The 14,311-nt window shown below is 36.8% G+C and overlaps 1 protein-coding gene and 1 pseudogene across 3 annotated transcripts in view; both read left to right on the top strand.

Annotated features, from left to right (window-relative positions):
• Positions 1 to 14,311, top strand: part of HPSE2 (heparanase 2 (inactive)) — a 675,922-nt gene that overhangs the window by 125,527 nt on the left and 536,084 nt on the right. The gene's annotated exons all lie outside the window — the stretch shown is intronic.
• On the top strand, positions 2,029 to 2,888 carry LOC125085026 (60S ribosomal protein L6-like; annotated as a pseudogene).

Genomic DNA, 14,311 nt, shown 5'->3' with positions numbered 1-14,311 from the left:
AGATAACAGAAGATACTCCATACTTGTTCTTGTTGGGTCTTTTCATAGTGGATATGCCTTTCCTATCTGTAGAATATTAAGTGAGTAAATTTTGGAACCTTTCATTTTAGCTGCTATAGTCTATAATTGGATTCATGTAAGGTGTATGGGTCATTGAGTTTTATTTTACTTGGTATTTGGTACCTTTTGAAATCCAGATGGAAAATTACATAATTCATCAGGAACTAAATTTTTTTATATTGTCACTTGAAAAATTGAATAAAATTTCTTTATTTTAAAATGCAAAGATCTGAAGTGTACAATTTGATTGCTTTTGATAAAAGTATGCACCTATGTAATCATCACCTTAAACAGAATCTAGAACATTTCTATCATTCAGAAAGCCCCCTACTGTCCCTTTCCAGTCCATCCACGTCTCATAAGGCAAATACATATTGATTTTATAGATTATTTTGCTTGTTCTTGAACTTTGTGTATACTGTTTAGTGTCTAGATTTTTTTATTGTGTTATGTTAGTCACTATACAGTACATCATTAGTTTTTCATGTAGTGTTCAAAGATTCATTGTTTATGTATAATACCCAGTGTTCCATGCCATACATGCCCTCCTTAATACCCATCACCAGGCTCGCCCATTCCCCCACCTCCTTCCTCTCTAAAACCCTCTGCTTCTCAGAGTCCACAGTCTTTCATGGTTTGTCTCCCCATCTGATTTCTTCCCCTTCACTTTTCCTTTCCTTTTCCTAATGTCCTCCCTGTTATTCCTTATGTTCCACATATAGATGAAACCATATGATAATTAACTTGCTCTGCTTGACTTATTTCACTTAGCATATTCTCTTCCAGTTCTGTCCATGTTGATGCAAAAGTTGGGTATTCATCCTTTTTGATGGCTGAGTAATATTCAATTGTACATATGGACCATATCTACTTTATCCATTTGTCTGTTGAAGGGCATCTCGGCTTTTTCCACAGTTTTGCTATTGTGGACATTGCTGCTATGAACGTTGGGGTACATATGGCCCTTCTTTCCACTACATCTGTATCTTTGGGGTAAAGACCCAGTAGTACAATTGCAGGGTCATAGGGTAGCTCTATTTTTAATTTTTTAAGGAATCTCCACACTGTTTTCCAAAGTGGCTGCACCAACTTGAATTCCCACCAATAATGTAAGAGGGTTCCCTTTTCTCCACATCCTTTCCAACACATGTTGTTTCTTTCCTTGTTAATTTTTGCCATTCTAACTGGTGTAAGGTGGTATCTTGGTGTGGTTTTGATTTGAATTTACCCGATGGCTAATGATGATGAACATTTTTTCATGTGTCTGCTAGCCATCTGAATGTCTTCTTTGGAGAAGTGTCTGTTCATGTCTTTTGCCCATTTTTTTACTTGATTATCTGTTTTTTGGGTATTGAGTTTGAGAAGTTCTTCATAGATCTTGGATATCAGCCTTTTGTTTGTAGTATCATTTGTGAATATCTTCTCCCATTCCATGGTTTGCCTCTTTGTTTTCTTGACTGTTTCCTTTGCTGTACAGAAGTTTTATTTTATCTTGATGAAGTCCCACAAGGTCATTTTCACTCTGGTATCCCTTCCTTTTGGAGACGTGTCTTGAAAGAAGTTGCTGTGGCCAATGTCAAAGAGTTTACTGCCTATGTTCTCCTCTAGGATTTTGATGGATTCCTGTTTCACATTGAGGTCTTTCATCCATTTTGAGTGTCTAAATTTTAAAGCTTAGTGTAATGTTTCCAATATTTATCTTTGTTTTTTTTCTTTTTAAGAATTTATTTATTTATTTATTTATTTATTTATTTATAGCATGAAGAGGGGTAGAGAGACAGAGAATCACAAACAGACTGCACACTGAGTGCAGAGCCCCACTCGGGGCTCAATCCTATGAACCTGAGATCATGACCTGAGCTGAAACCTTACTGAGCTACCCAGGTGCCCCCCAAAATAGTTATCTTTGTTATATGTATCAGTTGTTCATTAAAAATTTTTTTGGCTCACAAGATAGTGAGATGGCAGATGAAAGCTGAGCAGCCAGATAGCAAGGAGAAAAAACCTGAAGCCAAGAAGGCTGATGCTGGAGGCAAGGTTAAGAAGGGTAATCTCAAGGCTGAAACGCCAAAGAAGGACCCTGCAACTAATAGTCTGACCTAGTCAGAAGAATTGGTAGATATTCCCAATCAGCTATGTATTACAAAAAGACCATGTACAAGAGGAAGTATTCAGTAGCAAAATCCAGGGTTGAAAGGAAAAAGAAGGTTCTTGATACTGTCATAAAACCAGTTGGTGGTGACAGGAATAGTGATATCTGAGTGGTTAAGCTTCACAAATTGCCTAGGTATTATCTACGGAAGATATGGCTTGAAAGCTATTGAGCTATGGCAAAACTTTTCAGTCAGCATGTGAGAAAACTGCATGCTAGCGCCACTCTTGGGACCATTTTGATTATCTTCACTGGACACCAGAGAAGCAAGAGGGTGGTTTTCCTGAAGCAACTGAGTAGTGGCTTACTACTTCTGACTGGATCGCTGGCCCTCAGTCGAGTTCCTCTGCATAGACTACACCAGAAATTTGTTATTGCCAATCCATCAAAATTGAGATCAGTGCAAAAATCCCAAAACATCTCACTTATGCTTATTTCAGGAAGAAGCTGCATAAACCCAGACACCAGGAAGGTGAGATTTTTTGACATAGAGAAGGAGAAATATGGGATTACAGAACAGTGCAAGGTTGATGAGAAAGCTGTGGACTCACAAATTCTGCTAAAAATCAAAGCTGTTCTTCAGCGTCAGAGCTATTTCTGCTCTGTGTTTTCTTTCACAAATGGAGTTTATCTTTATAAATTGGTGTTCCAAATTTCTTTCAAAGAACCTAATTAGATAACTGATCCATTTCAAATAATAATAAATAAGTAAAATAAATTCTGAGTTGTTTTCCACTGTATGAGTATCCCACAGTCTGTTTATGCTTTCTCCTGTTCGTGAACTAACTTATTATTCAGTTTTATAAAACTCAACTCTGCTCTGTAGAGCAGAAAGTTTTAATTATGGTAAGTCCAGTTTATCAAAATTTTCTTTTATACTTAATGTTCTTGGTGTTATATCTAAGAAATCCTTGTCAACTCAAAAGCTCACAAAAATTTTCATTTTTTTCTTCTAGACATTTTATAGTTTTGCTTTCACATTAGTTAATTGTGTCATGGAGAGATTAATATCCATTTTTTTCATATGTTTATCCATTTATCCTAGCAGCATTTGTTGAAAATACCATCTTTTCCCATTAATACAGTTGAGGATTTGGGCTATTTGTAAGTTTCTTTTTTTGTAATGTCCTTTTCAGATTTTGGTATCAGGGTTAAGCTGACATAAAAAGCAGAAACTTTCTTTTCTCTTTTATTTTCTGGAAGTGTTTTTGTAACATTGATATTAAGTCTCCTTAAAGATTGATAGAACTTTCCAGTGAACTCAGGTGGGCATGGAGTTTTATTTGTGTGAAATTTTTATTATAGTTTCTTTCACACATAAAGAGCCTATTCAGATTTTGTATTTCTTCATAAGTTTTTGTCTTATTTATTTAATTAATTAATTTGACAGAGAGAGAGAGAGACAGCAAGAGAGGAAACAGAAATGGTGGGGTGGGGGAGTGGGAGAAGTAGGCCTCCTGCCGAGCAGGAAGTCCAACACAGGGCTGGGGCTCCATCTCAGGACCTGGGATCATGACTTGAGCCAAAAGCAGACACTCTACCACTGAGCCACTCAGGTGCCCCAATTTTTGTCTTTTTTAAAAATGAGTTGCCCATTTTTTTATGTTGTTGAATTTATTGCCATAGAGTTGTTCATAATATTACATTATTATCCTTTTAATGTCTGTGGGATCTGTAGTGATGCTTCTCTGTAATTCCTGATATTGTTTATTTGTGATTTTCTTGTTTTTTTTTTTTCTTAATTTTTTTGCTAGGTGTTTGTTAATTTAATTAATACTTTAAAAGAAAAAGTGTTGGCTTTGTCGATTTTCTATTTGCTGATTTCTACTCTGATCTTTATTATTCCTCTCTTATGACTTACTTTGGATTTAATTTGTTCTTTAGCTTCTTAAGTTGGAAACTTAGGTAATTGATATTACATCTTGCTATTTTCTCTAATGTGTGAATTTAAAACTAAATTCCTCCTTTAAACATTGTTTCATCTGTGTTCCATGAATTTTGGTAAGTTACTATTTTTTTAGTTTGAAGTATTTTCTAATTTCTCTTGTGATTTTACCTTGACCACGGGCTATTTAGAAAAGATTCAATTTCCAGATACTAGGAGATTTTCTAATTATCTCATTATTTTTGACTTGTAATTTAATTTAATTTCCACAGATCTGTGGAAAGTTCAGGATGTTTCTCAAGCTGGTCTAACTTGTCAGGACTTAAATTTCAAACTCCATTTATCTTCTGGATCTTATTAAAACTTGGTTTCATACTTTGTTAGGATGCATCTAGAGTAGGTCTTACACTAAGGCTTGGTCATTACTCTTATGGTGTGGCTTTCTAGTGTTTCAACTGAATACCAGTGATGTTATCAAAGTATTAGCAGGATCTCTCCGCTCTGAAGGGACCAGGAATTTGCTAGCAGTGCTTGTTTTCTAATATCTCTATTTCCCTTTCAACTCTACATTAACTCCTATCCGGTAAACTCTCATGGTCTCACTCTGAACATGTATAGCCTTGTCCTCAGGGATTTATGGAGGACCTCCCATAGGACTCCTGGGGCCTTCTCTGCACAGCCACCTTTTTCTGTTACCTTGTGTCATAGATTACAGCTACTTCAACCAACCCGAACACTGATTTCTGCCTCCTCATATCACCTCGACCAGCTCAGGCTCTAGCTTCTCTGTATTACAGTTGGAAAATTATATGCAGTTAGAGAGTTAGTTGATCCTGGGCTCACTCACCTCATGAGTTTCCTTTCTCTCAAGGGTTGCAGTTATGTGCTATCTCTTGTTCTCTGATAAATTTGTCTTAATAAATTTATCTTAAATGGTTTGTTCAGATTTATAGTTTATTTCAGGAGGGCTGATTTAGTACCAGTTAATTCAACATAGTTGAAAGTAGAATTCTAAGTCTACCATTTTCCTCTGTGCTATCTGTTTCTCTTGCCTTTCCCCCCTCGTATTTTCTCCTTTCCTGTTTACTTTTTTTTTTTTAACCAAGAAACAGATTCTTTTTTTTTTTTAAAGATTTTATTTATTTATTTGGCAGACAGAGATCACAAGTAAGCTGAGAGACAGGCAGAGAGAGAGAGGTGGAAGCAGGCTCCCCACTGAGCAGAGAGCCCGATGCGGGGCTCGATCCCAGGACCCTGGGATTATGACCTGAGCCGAAGGCAGAGTCTTTAACCCACTGAGCCACCCAGGCGCCCCATTCCTGTTTACTTTTGAGTTAATCAAATTTTTAATGTTTTGTTTTAATTATTTTAATGACTTTTTAGCTTAACATCTGTATTATTTTTAAGTAGTTGTATTAAAGATTACAGTATTGACCTTTAAGTTATCATATTCTGCTTAGAATTAATGTAGTACTGGGATACCTGGGTGGCTCAGTCATTTAAGTATCTGCCTTTAGTTCAGGTCATGATTCCAGGGTCCTGAGATCTAGTCTTGCATCAGGCTCCTTGCTCAGCAGGGAGACTTCTTCTCCCTCTGCCTGCTTCTCTCCCTGCTTGTGTTCCTGCTTGTTCTCTCCCTCTCTGACAAATAAATAAATCTTTAAAAAAAGAATTAATATAATACTAACTGCAGTAAAACTTGCATAACACTGTAATTCCACTTAGACACCCCATCCTTTGTGATATTGTTTTATATATTTTATATCTATGAGTATTGTAATCCCCACAATACAATATTCTGCTTTTTTCATTAAATAGTAAGTTTTTTATTGTGGTAAAAAACATACAAAATTTATCATAATTATTTTTAAATGTATCGTTCAGTAGTGTTAAGTATACACAGTCAGTTGTTTTTTCAAGAAATGAATAGAGATTGCAAAATATAATCTGTTGGGGTGCCTGGGTGGCTCAGTTATTAAGCGTCTGCCTTCGGCTCAGGTCATGGTCCCAGGCTCCTGGGATTAAGTCCTGTGTCAGGCTCCCTGCTTGGCGGGAAGCCTGCTTCTTCCTCTACGTCTCCCCCTGCTTGTGTTCCCTTTCTTGCAGTCTCTCTCTCTCTGTCAAATAAATAAATAAATAAAATCTTTAAAAAAAAATATCATCTGTTAAGATTATCCACATATTCGGATGCCTGGGTGGCTCAGTTGGTTAAGCATCTGCCTTCAGCTCAGGTCATGATCCCAGCATCCTGGGATCGAGTCCCACATTGGGCTCCTTGCTTGGCAGGGAGCCTGCTTCTCCCTCTGCCTCTGCCTGCCACTCTTTCCGCCTGTGCTCACTCTAGCTCCTCTCTCTCTGACAAATAAATAAATAAAATCTTAAAAAAAAAAGATTATCCACATATTTACCATATCCAATCTCTCCCCCCCTCCCCCGACTTTTTTAAAGAGGAAGGGAGTGATGGGAGGGGGCAGAGGGAAAGGTAGAGAGAGAGAACCTTAAGCAGAGTCCTCACTCAGTGCAGAGCCTGACATGAGGCTCCATCTCATAACCCTGAGATCATGACCTGAGCCAAAATCAAGAGTCAGATACTTAATTGACTGAACCATCCATGTGCCCCTCCACTCTGCTTTTTTTCTCCTTATATGTGTTGAGTCCCATCTGATGTCATTTCTCTTCAGCCAAAGAACTTTTCAAGTTTGTGACTTTTGGAGGGATGGTTCCAATCTTTTGTTGAGCCCATCTATTGAATTTTTTATTTCAGATATTGCAGATTTCATTTCTAGGGTTTTCATTTGGTTCTTGTGCAAGGTTTCTATTTTTCTGCTTAAATGTTCCATCTTCACATCCATTATGATCATCTTTTCTTTTAGACCTCGATTATATTTATAATAGCAGCTTTAAGATACTTGTCTGCAAACAGTATGGAGGCTCTTCAAAAATTAAAACTAGAATTACCATATTATCCAGTAATTCCACTACTGGGTACTTACACAAAGAAGATGAAAACACTAATTTGAAGAGATATATGCACCCCATGTTTATTGCAGCATTATTTATAATACCCAAGGTCTGGAAACTACCCAAATGTCCATCAGTAGATGAATGGATAAAGAAGATGTGGTATGCATACACATACACGCACACACAATGGAATATTACTCAGCCATAGAAAAGAATGAAATCTTGTCATTTGCAATAACATGGATGGATCTAGAGGTTATAATGCTAAGTGAATTAAATCTATCAGAATAAGACAAATACTGTATGATTTCACTCATGTAGAATTTAAGAAACAAACTAAACAAAGAAAAAGAGTGAGAAGCAAAAAAATGGACTCTTGGAGTTCCCGGGTGGCTCAGTTGTTTAAGCATCTGCCTTCGGCTCAGTTCATGATCTCAGGGTCCTGGCATCAAGCCCCACATCAGGCTCCCTGCTCGGCAGGGAGCATGCTTCTTCTTCTCCCTATGCCCCTTCCCCCAGCTCATGCTCTCTCTCTTTCTAATAAATAAAATGTAAAAAAATGGACCCTTAAATATAAAGAACAAACTGGCGGTTGCCAAAGGGGAGGTGGGTGGGGGAATGGGTGAAATAGTGAAGGGGATTAAACGTATGCTTATCCTAATGCACACTGAGTAATGTACAGAATTGTTGAATCACTATATTGCACACCTGGAACTAATATAACATTATATGTTAATTATACTGGAATTAAAAAATAAAATTTAAAATGTACTTATCTGCTAATTCCAACATCTGCATTATTTTGGGGTTTCTAGTGACTACTTTTTCTTTTGACTATGGGTCACATTTTCCTATTTCCATGTCTAGTATGTTTCTGATTGTGTCTGGGTATTATGTTCGATACAGACAGAGAATCTGGATTTTGTTCTTTTTCCCTGAAGAGTGCTTTTTTTTTTTTTTTTAATTCAAGCAGACAGTTCAAAGACAGTTCAATTATTGGTTGGTCACCTTGAACTAATGTAGGCTTCTTTTTACGCTTTAATAGGGCAGATCTGTTTTAGTTTCTCTTTTAGTCTTAGGGTGAGACATAGACTTTACTCCTTGGCATTACTTCTTTCTGCAGTTTTACTGGAGAGTCCAGATGTTTGTCAAGCCTCTTTAACTTGGCATAATTCAAACTCAGAACACTCTTTCCCTGCATTGGGTAGCAGCTGAAATCTTTGCTCAGCCTTTTCAGCTTTCCAGCTGTTGCTTTCCAACGGAGATTTTGGAGGGTCACAGTGCTGTGGTAAATTTATGCTCAGATTTTGTAGGTAGATTATAATTTTTATTCAGAGTTTTGGGAGCTCCCCTCCTGTGGCTTTTTTCTCTCTTAGATTTCCTATCTCAATTTCCAGACTCTTTTCAGCCCTAACCTTGTGCCCTGAGAGTTTCTGCACTATTCTACACAGACTAGGGAATGCCCTAAATAGGTTATTGGGTAAATTATTGTATGTGGCTCTTTCATTTTCTGTCTGTGGACTGAATCAATGTTGCATGAATAATTAGAAGAATGTTTCATTTAAAAAAAAGTTGTGCCACTGGCACTTTGTCGTGTTGGCAAGCCTATGTGGCTTTTCTGTGACTTGCCTGGGAAATGATTGGCAAGGCTAGAATGGCACGCTGTATTTCACTAGTGCCAAATTAGGATCTTTTACTAATAGATCACTGAGCAACATGTATCACCATGTTGTTGTTGTTGTTATAGGATTCCTATGAAGAATATATACATTTACTCTTTCTGTTTGGTTGTAGTAGATGGGGAATGAGAATTTTCCTGATGAGCTGTCCAGATATGTAGCTTTGTGAAACCTCATGTACTTGTGACCATATGTCTTCTTTCTGACTTGTACTATCCATGGGAAAGGGTTTCTTGTATGTTAAGCCAACATATTCTGTTTTCTTCTTTCTGATTATAGCATTTCTTTTACCATCCCACTTCTTTGGAGAACCCTAATGTCATTTATATGGGACATGCAATCTTTGTGTTCTTTGCCTGTCTTTCTGCTCCATACCCCATCTTTCTCACCTCAGGGGTAGGAATATGATGCCAAATTACCACAGGGATTAGTTCACATATGGGCCAGGATATGAGTAAGACCAAATAAAATTTTACTTAGAATATTTCTCTTCAGCTTAGACCATGAGCTTCTAAAGCAAGATCCATGTTTTGCTTGCCATTGCACCCTCTGTACCAAGCACAGACCTGGAAAAATGGAAATGAATGTTTAATAGAATGAATGGACCTTGGTAGAATCATGCAGTGATTGTGACTTTGGCTTTCCAATATTAGATTCTTTTTTCTTAACCTGATACCATCTCTCTATGAAATATGAGTCAGAAGTTGGCAAAGCTATTCATGAAATGGACCTCATCAATATATTGTTGGGGCATGACTAAGAGAGATGAAAATTCCAGAGAAAGTGTATTTGAGACTAGACCCTTACTTCCCCAGAGCAGTGTAATTTTTATCTTTGAAACAGGGGTATTCACATGTTCCCTTCAAGACTTTGTTCCCCAGTTCTTTCACTAGAAATACCTATTTAAAGTGTATCAGTTCTCTGTCTTGAATTTGGAGAAGTACCATTAGCATCATTGAAATAATATTTGTGAATTAGGAGCCTTGGAAGATGTCACAGACTGGTTAGAGGGAGAAGGATTTAGGAAGTGGGAACAATGGCACCTGGTTAAGATGTATTTGTTACTTTTGCAACCATCTCCATTTTCCTCTTCTTTTTGCTATTCTCAGGTACTCCGTGATATCAGAGTTATAGCTCTCTTGGTAGAGATTTTCAGACAAATACCATTACTCTACTATAGGCTAGATAAGAATAGCTTTTTGGAAAATCTGGTAATTTAATTACCATACATATCATTGTTTCATTATGGAATTGTTATTAAGTTCAAAACATTCAGCCTGTATATGGATATTTATAAAACAAAACTTTAAGTTGGAGTGGTTCATCGTCAACAAATTTAGACCCAACAAATGGGTAAGTGCCTAAAGTAGCCACTATGTTAGGGACTTTCAGATATGTTTTCTGGCATAATCTTAAAATCCTGTGTGCATGTGGGAGTTATTATTCATCCTTATTTTATAGAGAGGAATTTCATCAACAATTAGAATTAAAAATAAACATTGTGACTTCTGGTCTGGCACGTAAGGAGCTTGGACAGCTCCACTCCATTGTAACAAGAAATAAAAAACTGAAGAAATGGAAAAATAAGCTCTACTTATTATTACTTTTCATCAGAAAAGTGAAGTCACAAGGCAAACCATTGCCCTTGTGCTTTATTCCTTATGGATCACCTAATTTGGAATACACGCAAGTCTAACTTAAAGAAATCTGACATCCAAAAAATTAGTAACAGTGTGAAAACTGCTCTGCCAGAAGACACCTAAAGCAAACCTTTTAACAAGTACCAGAACACTAAATAGCCTAATTAGCTTATTCACCATCAAAATTGCAATGATTCTGGGAAAATATACCTCAAAATCCATTAATGTTCTTGTCCCTAAGTAAGACTTAGAGTCCTCTCTCTTAGAAACAGCTCTTCCCAATTTTCACTTAGCATGCTGCTGCACCTGTTTGCTTAATTCCTCACAGAAATGTGTCATCAAATAAGAAATTATAAAATTACCCTTTAAAAATATATAGGCAGTTCGCATTTTCAGGAGGATCATTTCCATGAAATTCCAGATTTCATGAAATACTAAGCATTTTCAAACTAGTTGTTTCAAGGATTTGAAGAAAATTTATTACTATTAATTCTTGGCCAGATGACCAGTGATAGAAGGTTAAATGTTTTGAAATTTTTGTTTTGGATCACCAGAGATTAAATACAATGGAATATGTTTTGGAAAATGAGAAGTAGAGCTAGGCCAAAGAATTCTCAAAGAGTTTGGTGTTCTGGAAGGCTCTCGTCAGAAATGATAAGGAGAATATAGAATGCTACCAACAAGGATATGGGGGCACTTAACCTCCAAATGCCAACTGTAGATTTTACCTCATTCCTGACTATTTTAATTACCAAGTCATCTCTGGTCAACCAGCCTTTTGAGAATGAATGAAGATATTTAAAGGAAGAACCAAATATTCCGGGAATTAGAGTTCTCAGACTCTTCCTTATAGTTGCTTCAGAGTCTATTGGCTGAGGAGAGGTCCTGGCCTGTGTACTCTTGGAATTATGTGGAGATTGAGTTACACATTTCACATTACAATGTATGGAATTAGAGCAGCATGTTAAATTAGAAGTTTCTACTAAGGCATCAATATATAATAGGTGTTATTTACATACTAAAACTGGGTACCAGTCCATGGTGCAGAAGGTTATACCTAGAAACTGGCCACACAGTCTTAAAGACTCCTCATCTAAAAGGACGGTATTAAATTATATCTTGTTAGATATTTGAGGAATTTTTTAAAAAGATTTTTATTTATTTGAGAGAGAGAATCTCAGGCAGGCTCCTGCTGAATGAAGAGCCCAACACAGGGCCCAGTCTCCTGACTCACAAGATCATGACCTGAATTAAAATCACGGGTTTGATGCTTAACCCGCTGGGCCACCCAAGTGCCCCTTGAGGAGGATTGTTAAAGGAATAGTGGGTCAGATATGGGATCATACCTACAAGGGCAGTATGGGGGATGTTTAGGTCCAGTTCAATAGAAGTTCACAGACAGGCAAACAGGCCTTAGCAAGGAAAGAGCTGCCAGGGTAGAGTGCAGTCTCCCAAGTTGAGGGAAATGAATGCGACAGACTGCCAGCATTGAGTGTGTGTATGGTGCTTTGAAATATCTGTAAAGGTACTGTCACCTTCAGAGAGCATGAAGCCGAATTATAGCAGTACTAATAAGAATTTTATTGCTTTCCTTACTTTTTCTTTACCCTTCTATGACCCTTTTAGCAGGGAGTAGATATAGTTTTGAATGAAGTATAAAGGTCTGATAACCTAAGATTAGACACTTGCTATCTGAGAGTGAAAATTAAAAACCATGGAACTGCGCAAGTTCCATTCAGGGACATAAGAAAAGTCCCCCACAAATGTTCCCCCACAAAATATTTTTTTTTAAGATTTTATTTATTTGACAGAGAGAGATCACAAGTGGGCAGAGAGGCAAGCAGAGAGAGAGAGAGGAGGAAGCAGGCTCCCTGCAGAGCAGAGAGCCCGATGTGGGACTCGATCCTAGGACCCCGAGAGCATGACCTGAGCCGAAGGCAGAGGCTCAACCCACTGAGCCACCCAGGTGCCCCCACAAAATATTTTTTAAAGGGATGTTGATTGTTCAGTGTGTTGGTTTTATAAAGTTTTTTTTCCAAAGTTTGCAAATTAAGGCACAAAGTCAGTTTCGAAGAGAAAAGAATGATGGTTAAGAACATGAGTCTAGAATCAGACTAGTCTCAAATCTTGGCTATGCCATTTTTTAGTTATGTGACTTTGGATAACTTACTTAACTTCTTTAGAATTCATTTCCTTATCTGTAAAATAAGGATAATAGTAGTAACTACTGCAAAATGGTGTTAAGATTAAATGGGATAATTCAAGTAGGATGTATACTTTGATGCCTAGCTCAAAATGTTAGCTATATAAAAAATTTAGACTATGAAGAAATAAAATGGTAGGAACTTGTGCTAGATATGTCTCCTGGGGCAAGGGAAACAAAAGCAAAAATAAATTATTGTGACTTCATCAAAATAAAAAGCTCTTCACAGTTAAAGAAACAAATCAACAAAACTAAAAGGCAAACTACAGAATAGGAGAAGAAATTTGCAAATGACATATCAATAAAACTCAACACCCCAAAACCAAATAATCCAATTAAAAATGGGCAAAAGACATGAATAGACAGTTCCCCAAAGAATAAATACAGATGGCTAACAAACACATGAAAGGATGCTCAACATCCTTCATCATCAGGGAAGTGCAAATCAAGCTACAATGAGATATCACCTCACACCAGTCAGAATGACTAAAATTAACAACACAGGAAATAGCAGGTATTAGTGAGCATGTGGAGAAAGGGGAACCCTCTTACACTGTTGGTGGGAATGCAAACTGGTTCAACCACTCTGGAAAACGGTATGGAGGTTCCTCAAATGTTAAAAAAAGAACTACTGTATGATCTAGGAATCACACTGCTAGGTGTTTACCCAAAGAATACAAATATACTAATTCAAAGGGATACAGGCACCCTGATAGCAGCATTATCAGTAATAGCCAAATTATGGAATGAGCCCAAATTTCCATTAACTGGTGAATGGCTAAAGAAGATGTGGTATGTGTGTGTGTATACACACACGCGCACACACACACACACACACACATATATACACACGTACATGCATACACACACACACACACACACACACAATGGAATGTTATTCAGCCATCAAGAGAATGAAACCTTGCCATTTGCAATGATGGGGATGGAGTTAGAGAGTATTATACTAAAGAAATAAGTCAGTCAGAGAAAGACAAATACCATTTAATTTCATTCATATGTGGAATTTAAGAAACAAAACAAATGATCAAAGGGGGAGAAAAAGAGAGATGCAAACCAAGAAACAGACTCTTAACTATAGAGTATAGAGAATAAACTGGTGGTTACCAAAGGGGAGGTGGGTGCAGGATGGGTTATATAGGTGATGGGGATTAAGGTCATCACTTGTTGTGATGAGCACTGGGTGTTATATGCAAGTGTTGAATCACTAAATTGTACACCTGAAACTAATATTACACTGTATGTTAACTAACTGGAATTTAAGTAAAACCTTTAAAGAAAGAACAAATAGAATTGCAAAAAAAAAATAGAATAGCAAAAAAGATTTTATTTTGCAGTAAGGGAATTTATAATAGATTTTAAAGTAATAGCCAATTGTGAGTTAGATTGGTTTTTAATGTTTTTGCTGCTGAAAATACTGTCAAAATGTTTTTGATAAAATTATCAATAATTATTATTTGTATTGTTTAAAAATTTGCCACTACAAACCATGCTAGAATGAAGATGCATGTATATTCTCATTTATTGAGAGTAGATTTATATCTGTGGAATAAATTTCTCAAAGTGGGATGTCTAGGTCAAAAGTATATGTATTTTAAAATTTCATAAAGTCAAGTATAGTAAGATATAATTTACATGCAGTAAAAATGATTTTAACAAATGATTATAAATTATAGTCATGGAGCCACCACCGCCGTCAAGATAGAGATT

This window comes from Lutra lutra, chromosome 14 (genome assembly GCF_902655055.1).
Source record: "Lutra lutra chromosome 14, mLutLut1.2, whole genome shotgun sequence".
Classification (NCBI taxonomy): Eukaryota; Metazoa; Chordata; class Mammalia; order Carnivora; family Mustelidae; genus Lutra; species Lutra lutra.
Note: the sequence above shows the minus strand (reverse complement) of the source record. Positions and strands in the feature narration are given on the sequence as shown.